This window comes from Mustela nivalis, assembly GCF_964662115.1.
Source record: "Mustela nivalis genome assembly, chromosome: 1".
NCBI lineage: Eukaryota > Metazoa > Chordata > Mammalia > Carnivora > Mustelidae > Mustela > Mustela nivalis.
In genome coordinates this window covers 167,762,399-167,783,891 of record NC_139020.1, presented here as the reverse complement: position 1 = coordinate 167,783,891, position 21,493 = coordinate 167,762,399, and the positions used below count along the sequence as shown (strand labels likewise).

The following is a 21,493-nucleotide window of genomic DNA, read 5'->3' as shown; positions in this document are numbered from 1 at the left end:
AGAAGTCACTGAGATGTACATGAAGAGCAAAAAGGATATTGCAAATTGTGCTGTATTCATATGAGGGAATACTATACAGCAATAGAATTGAATGAATGACCAGTATGGATGGATTTTAAAAAACCTGTCCACTAAAGGAGGGCAGACACAAAAAGAACATACTGAATAATTTTATTTCTGTGACATTCTTTTTTTTTTTTAAGATTTTATTTGTTTATTTGACAGAGAGAGATCACAAGTAGGCAGAGAGGCAAGCAGAGAGAGAAAGAGGAGGAGGCAGGCTCCCTGCCAAGCAGAGAGCCTGATGCCGGACTCAATTCCAGGACCCTGAGATCATGACCTGAGCTGAAGTCAGAGGCTTAACCCACTGAACCACCCAGGCACCCCTCTGCGACATTCTTGAATAGTCAAAGCTGTTATGTGGTGCTGAAAATCAGAACAGTGCTTACATTTGGAGGAAGTAGATTAATTGAAAAAGAAATTTTGGGGGTTAGAGAAATGCTCCTTTTCTGATTATGTCAGTGGTTACGCATTTGTCAAAGCTCACTGAAACTCAAAATCTGTGCATTTTATGACATGTAAATTATTCTTCAATTTAAGAAAAAAAGTTGATTGAGAATGAAATTAACCATATAGGTTGGTTTTATCTGGCATAATTAGGTCGTTTTGAGTTCTGGCTTCATATTAGATAATTTTATCTTCAGATAATAACTCTGTCACTTTCTATGGGAGACCTTTGACCAGTGATACAAATATTCAATGTTTCAGATATACCATCAAGAGTAAGTCATCTATATAAAAGACTTATTTTGAAGACTAAGTGACAGAAAAAGTGCACAATAGCTGAGACATGGGAAGTCATTAATAAAAGCAGTTGCTGATCTTATTGTTTTATTATGTTTATCATTATTCATAAGTAGATATAAGATAGAGAACACAGCAGTTTAAACACTAAATGTATGAAAAATCCAGGATGAAAAGTATAGGTAGATAGATAGACAGACATAGATACAGACACGGACACAGACACAGACACAGACATAGACATAGACACAGACATGAGTATGGATATCTGGATATCAGTCTCAAGTCTAGGATTTTACTCTGGAACTCATATACGGTCTTCTAGAAGTCTTTAAAGTGAATTCACTGAATTATATGCTAAATATACATGTGTGTGTGTGTGTGTGTGCGCGCGCGCACGTGTGTGTGTGTGTGTGTGTGTGTGTGTAGATAGATAGGTAGTCTGGGATAACTTGCCTGAGATTCTCAAAGGAATTTTGTGGCTCTCCCCCCAAAAACTCATTACATCTATTCACAGAATTATCTTTCCTGATGTGCTTTTGTTCCAGGCAGTTACCTGGCTTGTGAAAGTAAAAGCAAAAGGTCCCTAGAGCATAGATGTAAATGTGAGTGTGCCTTCTATAGATCTCTGCATTTTTTTCCTTGGGCTTTGTTTAGCTTTTACAATTCCCATCATTTCTTAGAGTGAAGGTAAATGAGAGAGAGGAAAAGAATTCTCAGTATTATTTTGGACACAATAATTTTATGTGCTATCAGCCATATACCTAGAGACGATTAGAAAATGTGGGTAGCAATGATTTTGAATGTTTATCTTCAAAACCATTGTGTTACATAATTTTAAAAATTAAATATGGGTCAATAATATAAAAACTGACTCTAACAAAGGACATGAAATTAGATTTAAAGGTAAAAAAGAGCATGACTAAACAAATCACTTCTTAATCAGCCAAATGAAAAGTATTGGCATAGACAAATCACCACATTAGAATAAGGTTCTCTCCTGAATTTGCCATGTGAAAAATCTGTGGAAATATACAAGAATTTTATGTTTCTATATTTGTTATAATAGAGATGTAGTTGTGTGTATGTGAGAGAGAACAAAAATAACACAATCAAAACAAGAGAGAAGTGTATCTCTGTTTCACTAATGCGACTCTATCCACAAGTCAGCAGGGGCCCAAATTAATGCTGTTTTTTTCTACAATGCCCAGGGCATTGCCCTCATCTGCAAAAATCAAGATGTTGTACCACTGTGTCTGCATATAGGGCAGAAAGTAGGAAATGGGAAGGCCAGGGAACACTCTTTCATTTTAAGGTCATGGCCAGAGGTTGTAGACACTCAGGCTCATATCTCTTGGTCAGAAGTTAGTCACAGTATTCTTTGGGGCCAAAGGCTTAGCTGAATATTCTGCACTAAAAGGGGAGAGTAGATATTGATGGAAAAACTTACTTGGAACTGGATATCCCTAAAGAATCAAAGCTACAGAGAAGGGGAAAAAAAATCAGAAGTTTCCTTTTCCTTTATGCATTTTTTTCAAAGGATTGTATCATTCCTTCTAATTGCCAGTGACCATTATTGGGAGCCAGAATACATAATTTTTTTTTTCTTTTCTGTTTTGGCAAGAAGTACTTAGAAGTAGATAAAAGAGAGAACTACTTTATAATGCTATTTAACCATAGAATTAACTCATATTAATAAGTAAGGATTCATTTAAAAACTAAACATTCAATAATATTTTAAAAATTAAAAATAATTGGCATACTATAAAATATCTTTAAAACTCTTGAGGCACCTGGGTGGCTCAGTGGGTTAAGCCTCTGCCTTGGGCTCAGGTCATGGTCTCAGTGTCCTGGGACCGAGTCCTGCATCGGGCTCTCTGCTCTACAGGAGCCTGCTTCCCCCTCTCTCTCTGCCTGCCTCTCAGCCTACTTGTGATCTCTCTCTGTCAAATAAATAGATAAAATATTTAAAAGTCTTGCATGGTAGGCAGTCAGGAACTTCAGAGTAAGTCTAGTTCATTTATGAATGCATTAGATGATGCACTTGATCATGAGTGAGAGATACCAATTAGGGAAGCTTAGGAAAAAGAAAGATGGAAAGAAGATCAATTTGGCTAACATGGAAATACAGAGTAAAAGTGGAAGATTATAATGGCAGAGAGGTTGACTCGGGTTAGATTGTGAAGTACCTTCTAAAGCTTGGTAAGGAGTTTGGATATTATTCTGTAGGCAATTGGGAGACATAAGGTGAATGTTATGTTATTAAGTCTTCACTAATGATATATTGAAAGGAAAGTAGCCATAGTTGATGCAGTTCAACAAGGAGCTATTAAAAGTTTGAACAACCAGGAAGAATTTTAATGCTTTCAAAGCAAGAAAAAAGGGAATGGTTCATTTCCTGAGAAAAGTATACTTGGCTAGGAGTCAAGAGAATTAAGTTATTCTCTCAAGTGCCTGACCTTACATCGTTTTGTCAGGGTATCAACATAATGGGGGGGAATGTTACCTTTTTAACAGAGATAGCATAGGAATATAGTGAGAATACCTGAAAAAAAAAATACTAAATCCTGTTCAAATCCCATATGCTTAAGTAATTTGAATCATTGCTCTGAAATCACTGTAATACAGCAAATAGTAGAGAATAAAATTAAAGTTCTGTGTTTGGGCTATTAGAATCCTTATATTTTTTTATTAACATATAATGTTAATTATAATGTTAATTTGGCCCAGGGGTACAGGTCTGTGAATCATCAGCTTACAGATTTCACAGCACTCACCATAGCATATACCCTCCCCAAAGTCCATAACCTAGCCACCCTATCCCTACCTCCCACCCCCCAGCAACCATCAGTTTTTTTTCATGAGATTAAGAGTCTCTTATGGTTTCTCTCCCTCCCAGTCCCATCATTTTTCATTTTTTCCCTCCTAGCCCCCATGACCCCCCGCCCTGCCTCTCAAATTCCTCATATCAGAGAGATCATATGATAATTTTCTTTCTCTGATTGACTTATTTCCCATAGCATAATACCCTCTAGATCTATCCACCTCTTTTCAAATGGCAAGATTTCATTTTGTTAATGGCATAGTATTACATTGTGTGTGTGTGTGTGTGTGTGTGTGTGTGTGTGTATCTATATAGATATATGTATCTATATATATATATATGGCATTAGGTTATTTTCATAGTTTAGTTATTGTGGACATTGCTGCTATAAACATTCAGGTGTATGTGCCCCTTCAGATCACTACATTTGTATCTTTTTTTTTTTTTTTAAAGATTTTATTTATCCACTTGACGGAGAGAGAAATCACAAGTAGGCAGAGAGTCAGGCAGAGAGAGAGAGAGAAGCAGGCTCCCGCTGAGCAAAGAGCCCGATGCGGGGCTCGATCCCAGGACACCGAGATCATGACCTGAGCCGAAGGCAGCGGCTTAATACACTGAGCCACCCAGGCGCCCCTACATTTGTATCTTTAAGGTAAATACCCAACAGTGTGATTGCTGGGTCTTAGGGTAGCTCTATTTCAACTTTGTAAGGAATTTCCACTCTGTTTCCCAGAGTGGCTGCACCAACTTGCATTCCCACCAACAGTGTAGGAAGGTTCCCCTTTCTCCACATCCTTGCAAATATCTGTCTCTGCCTGACTTGTTAATTTTAGCCATTCTGAGTGGTGTGAGGTGGTATCTCACTGTGGTTTTGATGTGTATTTTCCTGATTCCCAGTGATGTGGAACACTTTTTCATGTGTCTATTGGCCATCTGGATGTCTTCTTTGCAGAAGTGTCTGTTCATAACTTCTGCCCATTTCTTGGTTGGATTATTTTTTCTTTGGGTGTTGAGTTTGAGCAGTTCTTTATAGATTTTGGATACTAGCCCTTTAACTGATATGTCATTTGCGAATATCTTCTCCCATTCTTTCTGTTGTCTTTTGGTTTTGTTGACTATTTCCTTTGCTGTGCAAAAGCTTATGATCTTGATGAAGTCCCAATAGTTCATTTTCACCCTTGCTTCCCTTACCCTTAGTGATGTTTCTAGGAAGAGGTTGCTGCAGCTGAGGTTGAAGAGGTTGCTGCCTGTGTTCTCCACAAGGGTTTTGATGGATTCCTGTCTCCCATTGAGGTCTTTCATCCATTTTGAGTCTATTTTTGTGTGTGGTGTGAGGAAGTGGTCCAGTTTCATTCTTCTGCATGTGACTGTCCAGTTTTCCCAACACCATTTGTTGAAGAGACTGTCTATTCCATTGGACATTCTTTTCTGCTTTGTCGAAGATCAGTTGACCATAGAGTTAAGGGTCTATTTCTGGGCTCTCTATTCTGCTCCAGTGATCTATGTGTCTCTTTTTGTGCCAGTACTATACTGTCCTGATGATGACAGCTTTGTAATAGAGCTTGAAGTCTGGAATTGTGATGACACCAACTTTGGCTTTCTTTTTCAACACTCTCCTGGCTATTCAGGGTCTTTTCTGGTTCCATATAAATTTTAGGATTATTTTTCCATTTGTTTGAAAAAAATTGATGTTATTTTGATAGGTATTGCATTAAATGTGTAGATTGCTTTAGGTAGCATAGACATTTTCACAATATTTGTTTTTCCAATCCGTGAGCATGGAATGTTTTTCCACTTACTTGTGTCTTCCTCAATTTCTTTCATGAGTACTTTATAGTTTTCTGAGTACAGATTCTCTGCCTCTTTGTTTAGGTTTATTCTTAGATATTTTATACTTTTGGGTGCAATTATAAATGGGGTTGACTCCTTAATTTCTGTTTCATGTGTCTTATTGTTGGTGTATAGAAATGCAACTGATTTCTGTGCATTGATTTTATACCCTGACACATTACTGAATTCCTGTATGAGTTCTAGCAGTTTTAGAGTGGAGTCTTTTGGGTTTTCCACATAAAGTATCTGATCATCTGCAGAGAATGAGAGTTTGACTTCTTCTTTGCTGATTTGGATGCCCTTTATTTCTTTTTGTTGTCTGATTGCTGAGGTTAGGACTTCTAGTACTATGTTGAATAGCAGTGCTGATAGTGGACAGCCCTGCCATGATCCTGACCTTAGGGGAAAAGCTTTCAGTTTTTCCCCATTGAGAATGTTATTCACTGTGGGTTTTTCATAGATGGCCTTGATGATATTAAGGTATGTATCCTCTATCCCTACACTGTGAAGAGTTTTGATCAAGAAGGGATGTTGTACTTTGTCAAATGCTTTTTCAGCATCTCTTTAGGGTATCATATGGTTCTTGTTCTTTCTTTTATTAATGTATTGTAACACATTGATTGATTTGTGGATGTTGAACTAACCTTACAGCTGAAACTAGGAGTTGGTTCTTTGGCAGAATTAATAAGATTGATAACCCCTGGCCAGACTTCTCAAAAAGAAAAGAGAAAGGACCCAAATTAATAAAATTGTGAATGAAAAAGGAGAGATCACAACCAATACCAAAGAAATATGAACAATTATAAGAACTTATCATGAGCAACTATACACCAGCAAATTTGACAAGCTGGAGAAAATGGATGCATTCCTAGAAACATATAAACTGCTAAAACTGAACCAGGAAGAAATAGAAAGCCTGAACAGATCCATAACCAGTAAGAAGACTGAAGCAGTCATCAGAAATCTCCCAAAGAAAAAGAGCCCAGGGCCAGATAGCTTCCCAGCGAAATTCTACCAAACATTTAAAGAAGAATTTATACCAATTCTCCTGAAACTGTTCCAAAAACCAGAAATGGAAGGAACTTCCTAACTCATTTTATGAGGTCAGCATTACCTTGATCCCAAAACCAGAAAAAGACCCCCTCAAAAAGGAGAATTACAGACCAATATCCATGATGAACACGGATGCAAAAATTCTCACCAAAAAACTAGCCAATAGGATCCAACAGTACATTAAAAGGATTATTCATCACAACCAAGTGGGATTTATTCCTAGGATCATTTTATGTTAATACTTGTTGTGAGATAGGTAACTTGTTCAGATCGTGGCAGTGCAAAAATATCCAAAGTACATTGGCCACCATGGAGTTCGGTTCCAAGAAATCCAGTCCTTTCAGTGAACTCAGTCTGTGTACCCAATCACTGTAAGACAATTGCAAATATAGTGACTCCTCAAAACAGTCCTTGACAACTAAGATTTAAGGTCTTACATCCACTGTATGCATTAAAAGTTATACGGATAACCTTTAGTCAAGTGAAAATTATTAAAGTTACTAACTCTTCCATTTCTGCTGCTTGAAGTGAGAGGCCCAGAATGGATAAGTAAACTCCATCAGCCAGAGGACAATGCCTCCCATTTTTTTCCAGCTACCTGAAATAATATGATTAAACAAGAGGGAACACAGGGAATCCACTCTACAGGAAGCCCCCTATGCCCTTCATAAAAATCCATGGGAAATGGAAGATCTCTGACTTCCATTCACATTAAATTATAACTCTTCCCTGGGTTGACTTTTGATAGTGAAAGAGGGAAAAAAGATCATAGTAGGAAACCAGACAGGGAGAATAGAAATTGTTCTAGAAAGGCAGATGCATGAACTCCAAGCTCTCCTATATGATAAGGCTAGTCTGAGATGGTTCTCGTGTTGGCAGTAGAAATGGCTGCCTCAAAAGGAACAAGTTTTATTTCCCTGCTCACCTGTTCTTTCCCTTGCCATTGAGTTCTTTTGAACACACAACTCCACAACTTCTCAGAAGACCTTCCCAAAGAGAATGGTCTCCACAACTTCTCAGAAGACCTTCCCAAATAGAATGGTCTGCGCCAATCTGAGATACGTGGATGATCCACTGATGCTCTAGAATGGGAGTTCTTACCCTTTTGGGGAAGCTTACACTTCTGTGAGAATCTGATGGATGCTACAGAGCCAAGTGTGCAAAACCTTTGGAGGATGAGCTTAGATATTGTTTGGGCTACTCAGAGCATTTAAATGAAATTGAAGTAATTGTCAACATTGAATATTTGAGAGATTTCTTATATATATTCAAGTTTCTAGTTGTTTTTCTTTCTTGGGGAAAAAAAAAAAGCCGCACTGAAATAGTGCTGAATGTGGCAGCAACTGGCTTAAGCTGAGTGGTAGAATACCCTTCTGATAAGCATGCATTCCTCACTTCAGAAGTTGCCCAACAGTGTTTTAAAATGCCGACTTCATTCATTTATGTCAATCCCTTGTTAACTCAAAGTGACCTAGGTAGATATTTTAATTTATGGCCTCTTGCTTATAGTCTACCCAAAGGAAATAATGATAATAATAATTAATAATGATATTCAAATTTATATAGTATTCAGCATTGCCAGATGCTGTTCTTAGCATTTTATTTTTTTAAATTTTTTAAAGATCTGATTTACTTGACACACACATAGAGAGAGAAAAGGGGGAGTGACAGGGAGAGGAGAAGTTGGCTCTTGCTGAGCAGAGAGCCTGACGTGGGGCATGAATCCAGGACCCCCTGGAATTATGACCTGAGTCGGAGGCAGTCATGTAAGCAACTGAGCCACCCAGGCGCCCCTGTTTTTAGCATTTTATACATTTTCACTTATTTCATCTGCACAGCATCCTGTTTCTACTCCCACTTTATAGCTGAGGAAACCAAGTCTCAGAGAAGTTGAGGAATTTGTTCCAGGTTGCAGTGCTAGGATGTGGTAGAGTAAGGATTCAGGAGCAGGCATTCAGATTCTGGAGGTGGGGCTTTTAAACTATCCTGAATGAACTCTCAAACATACATTCATGAATTCACCCACCATTATTGGTGAATTGCACCTCTTTGAGGGATCCCACAAAGATTTCTTGGCCATTGGGTTATGGCCCTCTCAGAGAATGCTTCATAAATGCACACTTCAAGTTCATCATGTAGTAGATATTTATGGAAGCTAAAAATTGAGTTGTTTCATTATCCTATTGTATGATTATTGATTAAATCAGAACATGAAAACTGAAATTGTTTGGCATTTATGCACTTTAACAAATGATGGCTGCATAAGTATTGCTTAAAAAGGAGAATGTACGGTGAGTTTGTGCTAAGTGTAGGGAACATAGCTCTGCATACTGTTAACCCTGTGGGATGTGACCCATTTAGAGAGCTACACAGACCTTTGCCACCCATCCCAGGAGGTCAACTAGGCAAGTAGGAGTAGAGTGTTCCTTCCTTATGTATGGAGATTACGTTGTGAGGCTCTCTTGGGCACAGTTGTATCATAGCCCATATATAGCAAGGCTATATAAGGAGCAAGGCTAGCTTCATGGGCATGTAGCCTATACTCCCACAGGACCCCATGCCTAGGAAAGGCCCTTTGTTTGGTGTTATGCTCTGCCGTTGCCATCCAGAACGTATTCTTCTTCTTACTATTTTTTAAGGAAGTTCCCCTATTTTCATTTTTCACTGAGCCCTAGAATATTTTAGGGTAGAGCTCCACAATGGCAAAAATCTTTATCTGTTTTCCTTATTAGACCTTCAGAATACCCAGAACAGTGCCCCGACATTATAAGCAGTCAATAAACATCGTTAAAAAAAAAAAAAAAGATTTTACTTATTTATTTATTTGAGAGAGAGTTAGTGAGAGAGATAGAACAGAGCAGGGGTAGGGATAGAGGAAGAAGATTCCCTACCGTGCAGGGAGCCTGATGCAGGGCTCAATACCAGGACCCTGGGATCATGACCTGAGCTGAAGAAAGAGGCTTAACTGACAAAGCCACCCAGGCATCCCCCTCGGTAAACATTCTTAAAGAAGGTTAAGAGTACAGGATTCAGGTCAGAATACTTTTTAAGAGCCAGATAGTAAGTATTTTTGGCTTTGCCAACTGTATGATTCTATTGCAGTTACTTAACTCTGCCATTTTAGTATGGAAGCAGCCATGGCAATGGAGGACAAAATGAGTGTGGCTGTGTTCCAATAAAACTTTATCTATACATGGGGCACCTAGTGGTTCAGTGGATTGAGTGTCAGACTCTTAATTTTGGCTCAGGTCCTGATCTCAGGATCCTGAGATAGAAACCCCTGGGGAATCTCCTAGGGATTCTCTTTCTCCCTCTCCCTGGGCCTCTTTCCCTGCTAGATCTCTCTCTCTCTCCCTTTCTCTCTTTCTCCCAAATAAATAAGTCTTAAAAAAAAAAAAAAGACACTTTATATAGTTAAGAAGTGGACTTGATTTGACCAGTAGGCTGCAGTTTACTAATCCTTGCTTAGAATCAGATGGCTCAGGTTCAAATCCTGGCTATACCATTTACTCTGTGACTTTGGGCCAGTTGCTTCACATCTCTAAGCTTCAGTTTATTTTTCTGTAAAGCCTGGATAATACAAATGCTGTGTTCATGGAGTGGTTGTGAGTACTAAATGAGTCAGTGCACAAAAGATACTTAGAACAGTTCAACATGTGATAACTCCTTGAACTACTACATATATGACTTTTACAGTCATTGCTACTAACTGCTTGACTTTCAGACCCCTATGCATTCTGCAAATAATAAACACATAAGAGATAATTTAATCAAATCCTTTGCTGGATCAGTCTTGAGAAAAAAGCAAACATATTCTTAAATATCTCGATTAAACGATCTTTCTCTACCTTCCTTTGTAAGTCTTCATGGAAAGGAAGCAATGATTTGGTCTTCATAGAGGATCCATGTTCACTGGAACTAGTCAACTAAGAGGCAAAGGCCCAGGTTATTCTTTCAAGGGAACTACCAACTTCACACCTCTGTTTCTCATCTACAAATTGAAGGGGCTGCACTAGAATTCTGCCCTATGTCCTTTTTTAAATTGGAGAGGTTTCATTATGTAGGTAATCAGCAGTTAAACTGGAACTGCATTTGGCTTTAATGCCCCTCTCCACTAGTTCTAGCTTGTGATGTTCCATTGAGTCTCAGAGGGGCCGCTGCTTTTCCAGCTCCCAGAGTAAATGGTCTACCCACTTTCTTCTTAGTTGCCAGAACTCTTCATGCATAAAATAAGGAATCAACACATTTTCTTATCAACCAAATCTGACTCTGAATTAAAGCTGATGCATTACAAAAGCACATTCAGAAATGTTCCCATTTTAATTAGGTCCTTTGATAACACCAAATATTTGCTTCAATATTTTTTTAGATAAGGATGAAAACCAAAGTGGCCTTTAAAAACAATCATTCTACTCATCCAAGGTGTTTAAGTCATATACGCTTTTTATATAAGGGAAGGTGAAGAGGTTGTGTGAAACTCATAACCGTAATAGCTGGCGTTCTCCCTTGAAGACACTGTTAATGAGAACTACGCAACCTTCTTGTAATTAACACAGATTCTCTCTGGGTTCCAAAGAGAACTAACCACACTAACCAGCGATACAATGTCATCCCCAAGTGGATTAAGACAATAGCCTCCCAAGGGGCTATGCGTTTCCACTCTAGTTCCCCTGCAGTCCGTTTTCCCATAGCACAAGAAACAAATAAAACTTTTATACGAGAAACATATAAAACTAGAATCCACACTCTGCTACTCCTCACCTCAAATTACTCCATTAGCCCTTAGCAAAGATGCACATCTCTCCACAGGTCACAGATCTGATACAGATGTTCCTGCCTGGCCCACTCTGCCCCTCATTCATGATGCTGGCCTTTTCTCTATTTCTTCAACACACTATGTTTAATTCACATTGAGAGCCCCAGCTCAGCCATATCCTCTATTAGAACAACACTTCTCCAGAATTTTGCATGCTTGTCTGCTTGCTGTTCTTCAGGGATCAGCTCAAACATCAGATAACAATTATTATACTAGAAAATTATTTGTTTTATTCATTAGTTTATAGTTTCCCCTGCCAGAAGGAAATCACTTTGAAAGAGGGGATTGTCATGTTCTATTCAGTCCCTAGAACACTGCCTGATGCCATTAGGTGTTCACTAAATAAGTATTTATTGAATGGATGAATAAGAATGATTTCTGTTTGTAGTTTGTTTGAAAGAATGTATTTCAAAAAGCAGAATAGTTTTCCTGCTCACCATTTTATCATTTCAGTGTTAGAGAAAATGCTGGATGGTTATTGGTGTGTCTCTATGGTTTTCTACTGTTATAGTCATAGAGTTTTTATAGTTAGTTAACCTTTTTGAAGAGCTGGCTATTTTAGCTATTTTAGCCCTCCCCCTACATACACACAATATAAGTAATGTCAAGTCCCTAAAGGAAGGTGCTCAGGTTCCATTAACTGAGCACCTACTATATCCCAACAACTATTCCAAGCACTGGAAATGGAAAATAATAATAATAATAATAGTAATAATAATAATAAAAATAATAAAGTGGTTAAGTGTGGCACTTATCCTTTAGGAATTTATCATCTTGTAAAGGATAAAGATAGTTCAATAAATGTTTTATTGAAAATAAAAATTGCTGAGAAGACTTAAGATAGAGTGTTTAAATTTCTCACAGGTATTTGAGAAACCTTAACTAGGTAACTAGGTCTCCAAAAACAAATAGAATTTGCGAAGCAGGGAAGAGAATGCCATTTTAGCTGAGGGATCTGTTTAAGCAAAGTTATGATTGCTGGGTGGACATGGAATTTTCTTTTCCATCCTGAGTGGTATAGGTTGCCCCTGAATTAATTCTCAGATTCTGCCTTTTGTGGGAGTCCTAAATGAGGGAGGCTTTTGAGGTAGGCTCATGGTAGGTGTGGGACCTTATAAAATCTTCTGTGGAGGGCAACCCTACCAGTAAGTAAATGACTCAAGAAAGCCATATCCTTTCATTTATTTATTTATTTTTTACATCATTGTCTCCATGTCCATCATTATATCCACCATCCCACCCACAAAGGCATTCTCTGGGGATATCTTGATTACTCAAGATCAAAAGAGTTTTTTGATAAAGAGTAACCTAGCATATTAAGTAGCAGAGAGAATCTCTTTGAATGGCCATTAAAATCTGCTTACCCCATGCCAATTAACTTAGGAAACTCGGTGCCTCAGGAGTGGAGGTATCTAGAGAGCTCTAATTTAACTTTGACTCCTTTCTATTTCTCCCACAAATGTATCATAAAGATTGAGCTAGGTGTATAGTTTGCTCATGTCTATCATATGCATTTATTTATTCTGTCCAACTGACCTTGGTCCAACTGACATTGCTAGAAACCTAGCAATGGCAAGCAAATTCTGACTCATTCTTAACTAGGATAATGATTGCTTTTGCAAAACCATTCCTGTTAGTAGTGTTCCGGCTTTCAGCACTTCACATGTCCACCTCTTCCATAAATCCCACACAGTCTTGTAAACTTTTACTTACATTTCATTCATTGACCCTCGTAAGAGATTCCCATAGTGAACAGTTAATGTCTATAACATGCTCATGCCCTGTTTCCCCTTCTTGTCCTAATTTGCTAATTAGCCATAAGGAATTGTGGGAATTATTTCCAGTTACCTTCTCACACACACTTAGGAGTTTCCAGTGACTAAACCATCCATGTGTTGGGCGCTGTGCTAAGAATTTCCTTTAATCCTTATACTCTAACCCTAAGAGTGAAGTAGTATTTTGCAACATTTTTTTTTTTTTTTTCCATTGAGAGTACTCGGGCCCGGAAAAGTACAATAGTTCACAAATTACATCCAGCACATGACAATAGCCTGATTTGAATTCTGTTGTTTAACCACTATGCTATAGTGTTCCTATACCAACATCCTTCTTTAAGTATAAATCTTATTCTCTCCCTGCCTTCTTATTATCCTATTTCTTGGCTAGTTTTTTCTTCTCACTCCACTTGCATGATATCTTCTAGAGTCACTGGAGATTGCACAGAAGCATACTCAAATCTAGAGTATAGAGGACTGTGGAATGGGTGACTGGGTTGAGAAAGTAGGCTTTATGTCTAGATTCAAAAACCCAAAGGCCTAGAATCTATGTAGGTAGATTACCAAAAAAGCAGGTGGAGTATTTTTTATTTCATAAAAGTAATAAGGGTTAGTATGATCAATGGTAATTGGAGAGTTCAAATCCTTGTGAATAGGAAGCTGTTATTTAACCCTGGGCAAATGGGCCCATTGTGGCTAAATCCCCTGTTCTCCAATGAAAGCCAGAAATGCTGGTCCTAGTAAAAAAGTTCCAAGTTTTGAAATGGGGCTACTAATTCGAATCTTTTAAAAACAATGTGTAAACAAACGATTCCTGCCGGTGTTTGGACCATGGACCACAAGTATATCCTCTTGGTTAAACTGTAGAGCTATGAATGCTTGCCACAATCCATCATATCCTTCTGATTTATTTCAAGGACACCTGTGCTGTAAATCCTCAGTGTGTTGCTGCCATCCCAATAGCTTGTAAAGAATCAAAAGGAAATGACAATGACAAAAGGGTAGCTGGGGGAAGGTGGTGGTCTTGAATATGCACACAGATACTGAAGGAGCAGAAAGGAATGGCTGCGTAAATGTGGCAATCCAAAGCGAGTATGGAAAAGTCCAAGAATTTTGTAAAGCTACTCTACTAGAGTCACTTAAGGTATGTGTGCAGAACATGTGCACCCTGCAGGATGTTCGAGTTGAATGCACTGGCATTGGTCTATTGCTAGGTTGGAGCCAGATGGAGAAGATAAAGCTGACAGTGTAAATGATTCGTTTGTGCTCACAGCCTTTCATACACTCATGTGAAATCTCTTTCCTGTCTCTTTTCTGCTACACCATTTGGCAAGCAAGACAACACTGGTGAATTAGAATTCTAAAGCCTGTGCTGACTGCTTGATAAATTTTGAAATTTTTCAAGAATGTTACTTAATATGTAAAGTAGAAGTCTTCAACACACTCAAACTACATAGAAGAGCCCTATGCCTCATAAAATGGTTATAAACAAAGTGGATATCATGGAGAAATGTGGGCCAGGAATCTGTAGGGAAGTTGGTGGTAGAGGGGCTCAATAGCACTGCTCCCTGCTTCACTGTTTTACTCAGGAAAGGTTCTGGTCAGAGATTTTGATTTCCAACAGTTGCAGAACATTAGCTTCACAAAGGCCCCTTGAGGTCCTGGGGTACTTAATCTCATTTTGCTGATGAAGAGCTGAGACTCCAAGGGATTAACAGAGTTGCTAGGAGCAAAGGCTGAATCGGTTCTTTGCATTCCTAGGGCTGTGGTCAAGTGTATGTTGTGGTTATAAATACTGTAATCACTGCAGTCTCAAAGACTAAAATGTGGACTTACCAGTTAAGTGACTTGAAAGAGTACACTGTTCTGTAGCTAAGGGTTGCTGTGAAGACCAAGCATATGGAAAGTGAAAAGCACTTAAGATCAGGTGTGTGTCAAAATATATTAAGCTCACTCCCCTGGACTCAGTTTTCTCACCTTTGAAATGAAGGTGGACTAAATGAGCAAATGTATTTAAAGCAGCTTGCATTAAAGCTGCCATGAGTTGTTAGTCAGTGAATAATTAATTGATTTTGAGTTAACTTTTAATAGGTTTATTTTCATTGGATCTCTATGCACCTTTTTCGATGAGGATCTATGTTTAGTGGTTAGTGGAGAAGCAAATATTTATATTTAACTTGCAAATCACTGATACACTTCTTAATGAATACCTTTTCTGGTTGAGTGGACAGTTGGATATTTGCAAATTCATTCCCAAGGACTGGGTTCACATTCAAATTTACCCTATGCTAGATAGAATATCAAAAATGACACAGCCCATGTCCCTCTCTATTAGTATCTAACATTCTATCTATGAGCATATTTTGAATAGAAAGTTTTTCAGCTTAGAATTTTTATCTCATTTGGGGTGCCTGGGTGGGTCAGTTGGCTAAGCGTCTGCCTTCATCTCAGGTCCTGATCTCAGGGTCCTGGGACAGGGCCCTGCATCAGGCTCCCTGCTGAGCAGGGAGTCTGCTTCCCCCTCCCTCTGCCCCTCCACCCTGCTTGTGTTCTGACTTGCATTCTCTCTATCTCCCAAATAAATAAATAAAATCTTTTAAAAAAGGAGAATTTTGATCTCATTTAACTTTAAGAAACTCTAATACTTATTCACCTTTGAAAATATTAAATGGGGAAAACAAAACAATGTGCCAACTTGTTGCTTGTTTGGTTTTTTAACCAAACAAAATGATTTCTATTTTATTTTTCAACCTAGTGAAAACATCTAGCTCAAGATTTTTGGTGTAAATCCAATATAACATAGAAAAAATATATTTATTTTATGACAATCTAAATAGAAAATATGCATTGTATCACATTTCAAGTTGCTGAATGTATACTTGTACCTACAATCATAAAATCACATTCACTTTTTGAACTTGGATAATTCGTTTGTTTGTTTTTTTTCAACAAAGAACTAACCATGTATCCTAAAATAAGTTTTATTCTATATTTAGACATGACTTCTACTTATTTTATATCCACTCAACTGGCCCTTTGACTCTGAGATTGCCTGGAGGCCCTGTCAAGGTTTTCATAGGCCATTTTTGACTTCGTAACGGCATTTGGTAGTTTTCCATAAAGAGTGTGGTATTTGCTGATATGATTCTCGTTGTCTGTTGTTTGAGGGAAACTAACTGTAACTATTATTATACACTTGGAATTTATGGTTGACTGCCCCTATTATTTATTTATTTGCTTGTTTATTTTTATAAAAGTGGAAATCGCTTCTTTGGAGAAAATTGAAATGTACCAATTGATACTGATTATAGAAACTTAAAAGTTCCAAGTTGTAGGTGTTATATATTTTGGCAACTATTGATTATATGCAATCTACTACCTTTGGCTGGCAAGGGGAAAAGAAAGTTGGGGCTTGGGGGTTGGTTTTTTTCATTTGTTTTTTCATTTTTTTATTTTCCCCTTTTTTAGCAAAAAAATGTTCGATAAGAGGATGAGTATTCTATGTCCCCTAATGAAAACATGCTGTTACCATAAGACCTTCTAGAAATGTTGATTTAATTTACTGGAATGGGCTAATGAGAAAATTGTATCAATTGGTATTCTAATGAGAAGTTGGGAGGCAGGGGGTTAGAATTGTACTTTTGTGATAGTTTAATTTTTGCAGAACCAGGGAAAGAATGGAGTAAATGCCCAGTATTATAAATACCCCTTGCTGTTTTTCATTAGCCCTAATAGAGAAACCCTATCATACCTCCACATTTCTCACGTGTCTTTAGCACTAATTTAGAGTCAAGGTTGTATCAAATATAATTTTTCAAGAAAGGTAAAATTATGACTCTCATACAGATATAAAATGAGCCCATTAAAATCTTATTTAACTAATTATTAATGAAGGAACCAAAGAGATATTATAACCAATTAGGAGGAAAATCCAAAGAACAGACACATTTTAGATCACGGATATTGAAATGTACTGTAAATGGATGCAAAATTGGCTCCCAGGAAGGGTAGTCAGTTGAACCTCCAACAGATAGAATATATTTGCATGTCTTTAGCCAAGAATTATTTCCCACTGCTATCAGTTATCTACAATTTGTGGAATTGTAATATAGCTCAAAGGCAATGAAGGGACAGAATCCCCACAAAACCAGAATCAGATAACCTAGAAGGAAAAGTGTTCTCTAAATAAGGCATAGTTTTCCATGAAAGCACAATTTGCATTACTATTATTTGTAGCGATCCATAATTCATTCTGTTCATGAAAATGAGTCTACAATTTAACAGAAAGCCTCTCCAGTGGGAACAAAAGGGGATTGAACAAGAAAACCAAAATGGTCATTCCTATATTCTTCGCTGCTTTAAGCATCTTTAAAGAAAATCTACCAGAACCGTGATTTTACTGACTCTTTTTCCCCCCCAAACTAAGTGGTGCTCAATCAACTCTTGCTGCATATTAAAACAGCCTGGGGAACTTTAAAAAATCTGATGCCTGGACCCAGCCCCAGAGATGCAGTTTAATTGTTCTGGGTTTACCGCTTGCATCTTATATATGGTTGAGCTCCTTGGGTAATTCTAATAGGTAGCCATGCTAAGAACTAATGCACTGCAGATACGGGTATGACTTCTCAACTACTTCTATTGTGATGAGTTAGCCAAGGTTGCAAAACTGAAGGTCTTTGGGGGCCAGGCTAATGGTGTAAATGCAGGAAGATCTGTTCCTCTTATCCATTTAAATTAAACTTGTTTTTGTTTTTCTGCTAGCTAAGGAAGATAGCACTGTGAAGAAATTCATTCTCCAGGCTGCCATTTCATGACCTCTTGAACTAAGAACACCTTCTTACTCTCTCATGCTAACCCTCCATTCCCTCTATCTTCTGTGTGGTAACTTCTACACTTCCTTTAGATTACTGTTTCTCAAATTATAGTGTGCATTCAGAGTACATGGAGAGCTTGTTAATGCACCCAGTGGTGGGCCCCACTCCCTAGACTTTTGGATCTAGTAGATGTAGGATAAGGCTGAGAATTTACATTTCTGACAAGTTCTCATGTGACGCTGATGTTGCTCACCTGGGACCACACTTTGAGAACCACTGCTTTAAATCTTAGCTTGCTGTCATTTCTTTTCTGGTGGTTTTGATAACTGATTGGCTCTCCACTAGGCTTTAGCTAGGCTGCACTTCATGAGGATAAATCTTTTGTGCTTGTGAACATCATAGTATCTTTAACATTTGTATTGCATGATGGGCAATTAAGTATTGAATTGTGGATAAACTTTTTCTCATTAAGCATTCAGCTTAAAATGTAAATTTTTCTCAGTATACCCCCCTTTTCTTTATTCTCAATTCTTAATATATTATGTTACTTTCCAGCCATTTGGAGGTCTTCTCTGTGACACCTCAGCTTGGTTTGAGAATGGATTCTTCTCTAAGTTGCATATTCTTTATCTTCAAAATGTGATTGAGAACCAGCAGATTCAGCATCACTCAAAGCTTATTAGAAATATAGACTCTCAGGCCCCTCTCTGGACTCACTGAATTAGAATCACATTTTAACAAGGGCCCTAGGTGATTCCTCTGCACTTTAAAGTTCAAAAAACACTTTTCTCTCCATTAGCCCAAGTGCATCTTCAGTCTCCAAAATCTGCCAGTTGAGATAGCTGCTTCCTGTTTTCTCAGGGCCTTCTTAGCAAAGTGCTTATCGAATCTTGTCAACACGTGCATGTTGTGCTCTTGGCAGCTAGTAACTGCTTCTTGTACCCTTCCTCAGAGATCAGCAAATCTGTTTTAACAGGGTCTTTTCAAGTCCCATCTAAAAGAATGAAAGAAACAGAAATCATAAATATTGTGACAGATTTGTGGAAAAGAAAAACCTATGAGGGAACTTTAAATCATACACATGTTTTATGGAAGAAATCCATTTCTATGTAGTTAGGATTCCGTCACTTAGTCTCACATCCCATCTTCTTATTTCTTCATTGTCGCATTTTTTGGTTGTTCATCTCCATCTCTTTCCTTCTCTCCTTCCATGACCCTTTCTCCTCTTCCTCTTATATTATTAGACATCTGTGTAACATCATTTTATAATGTAAACCATCTCATTTGGAGTCTCAACTTTCACTTAATGCAGGCACTCTCATTTTCCTCATGAGTAACCTAGGAAAGAATGATGCAGGCTTCTGATGCCCAATCCAGTGATCTTTCCTCTATAAATAGAGTTTGACCTAACCTAATCCCTGCTGAGCATGTATCCCCATGAAGTAGGACTGCATAGGGGCTGCGTGTTGTAGGTGAATGCAGAAATTACACACTACACTGTATGTGAAATGTTTGTCATTATAACCACTACTTATGTCATGAAATAGATGTATATAAAATTGTCCCTTTATTGTGAAAATATTGCCTGAATCTAAGAGAAAATGAACAATCTCTAAATTTTAGTATTGTCCTTCCAAAATCATGAATTCCATCTCCAGCCTAGTTAATAGCAAAAGAATAATTCATTTAATTTCTCTCTTGATAACCTGGCAAGATACACAGAGGTTGCTCAAAGAGGCATTGCATGGCAGTCTCCCCTAGAAAGGAGCCTCTCTAACACACAAACTGGACTTACTCTCCTTTGAGTACTTCCCATTCCTGATCTATCCCGGTACTTAGTATTACTGCATGCTTCATAATGATCTCAGATGAAAATTATCGCAGATTCAATGGCTAATATAGAGGACTAGAATATGCTTAAGAATTCTAGTTGTGAGGTTCTTTATGGGTAATTTTTCAGATTATTCCAAGCGATGCACAATGCCAGATGATTACTAAGTCATCTTTTTGACTCAGTGAATTACAGCCCTACTCAGCCCTTGGAATTAGTGACACCTAAGTCTCCTTTGCCATTTGTTTGTTTCTTGCTTATTGTACAGTGAGAACCATCTGCACAATATCCTTTATAGGAAAGTGCTTTGTGGGTACAGTAATATATTGTCATTATTATGCTCAATGACAATTAATTTATCATGAATGTCCAATTACTTTCCAACTTAGGTTTGTGATAAGAGTTGGTTATTTTCCGCTTGAAACAAGAGCATTATTATAACGAGTAATCAGTTGAGTCAAAGAAAGGGCACTTAATCCATCACATGACCAAACTTGTCACTGATGGATTGTTATCCATTTTGCCCTTGTGCTAGTCAGAGATTTCAACTGAAATAGAGCAAATTGAAATATAAATTATATATACATATATGGACAGGTATATGTATTTACATGTAGAAATTTATTTTAAGGAATTGGCTCATGAAATTATGGAAGGGCTGAGAAGGCCCATGAAAGCTGGAGGCTTAGAAAAGCTGGTGGCTAGTTCAGTCTTAAGCCCAAAGGCCCAAGAACCAGAGAACGTAAGGAAATGAAGGTGTAATTTCTAGTCTGAGTATGAGGGTGTAAGAGGAATAATGTCACAGCTCTGTAATCAAGCAGAAAGAGTGAGTTCTTTGTTTCTTGCCATCTTCTTCTATTCAAGCCCTCAAAGGATTGGATGAGCCCCACCCACGTGGGGTGCTTTGGGGAGGGCAGTCTGCTTTACTTACTCTATTGATTCAAATGTTAATCTCATCCAGAGACACTCCCAGAAAGAATGTTTAATTTTGGCATTGTAGAGCTCCGTCCAAGTTGATGCACAAAAGTAATCATCAAAACTCTAGGATCAGGTTTTAACCTCTTATTTTCTCTCTCATAAAGACTTTGTCCCTCCACACTAAACTAGGTAGGTGATTTCTATTATGTTGGATTTCATTGTCCAGATAATTTTCTAAGAAAACAAAAATCTGTGGGCTAATGTGAGATTACTAATACTTTATTTGCCAAGACCTCTCGAAACAAAATCCATTTCTATCTGCTATTCACATTATTTAAAAAATATTGACTACACTTGATCAACATTCCCGTCCTGAACCAACCACTAGTGTCCTGGAGTACAGGTACACATGGTACCAGTCTAGCTGTCTAGACCTACATTAAGAAGAAATTATTGTTCCTATACATTTGAAATATTGTGTCTTCTATACTCAGAGTTGTTTTTTTTTTTTTTTTTTTACAACCCCACAGGCGCCCAGGGGGTTCCCACCTACCCCCCCACACCCACCGAGGCACGCGGGGCACATGCACACGCACGGCCCGACGGGGCCGCGGGGCAGCCCCCTCCCGACGGCCGCGCAAAGACCGTGGCGTGGCGCAGCAACCCCAGCCCCGGGCGTGCGGTGGGCGGCGGAGTCTGGGGGAGAAGGGAACCCTCCTCCCCACGGGCCCGACCGCCCCGACCCAAGGCGGACGGGCGACCCCCAAAGGGTCTTTAAACCTCCGCGCCGGGACGCGCTAGGTACCTGGACAGGGGGTGGGGGAACAG

The 21,493-nt window shown here is 38.4% G+C and overlaps 1 protein-coding gene across 7 annotated transcripts in view; it reads left to right on the top strand.

Moving 5' to 3' along the window:
• GRM7 (glutamate metabotropic receptor 7) overlaps window positions 1-21,493 on the top strand; it is a 924,866-nt gene that overhangs the window by 411,635 nt on the left and 491,738 nt on the right. The window lies entirely within an intron of this gene.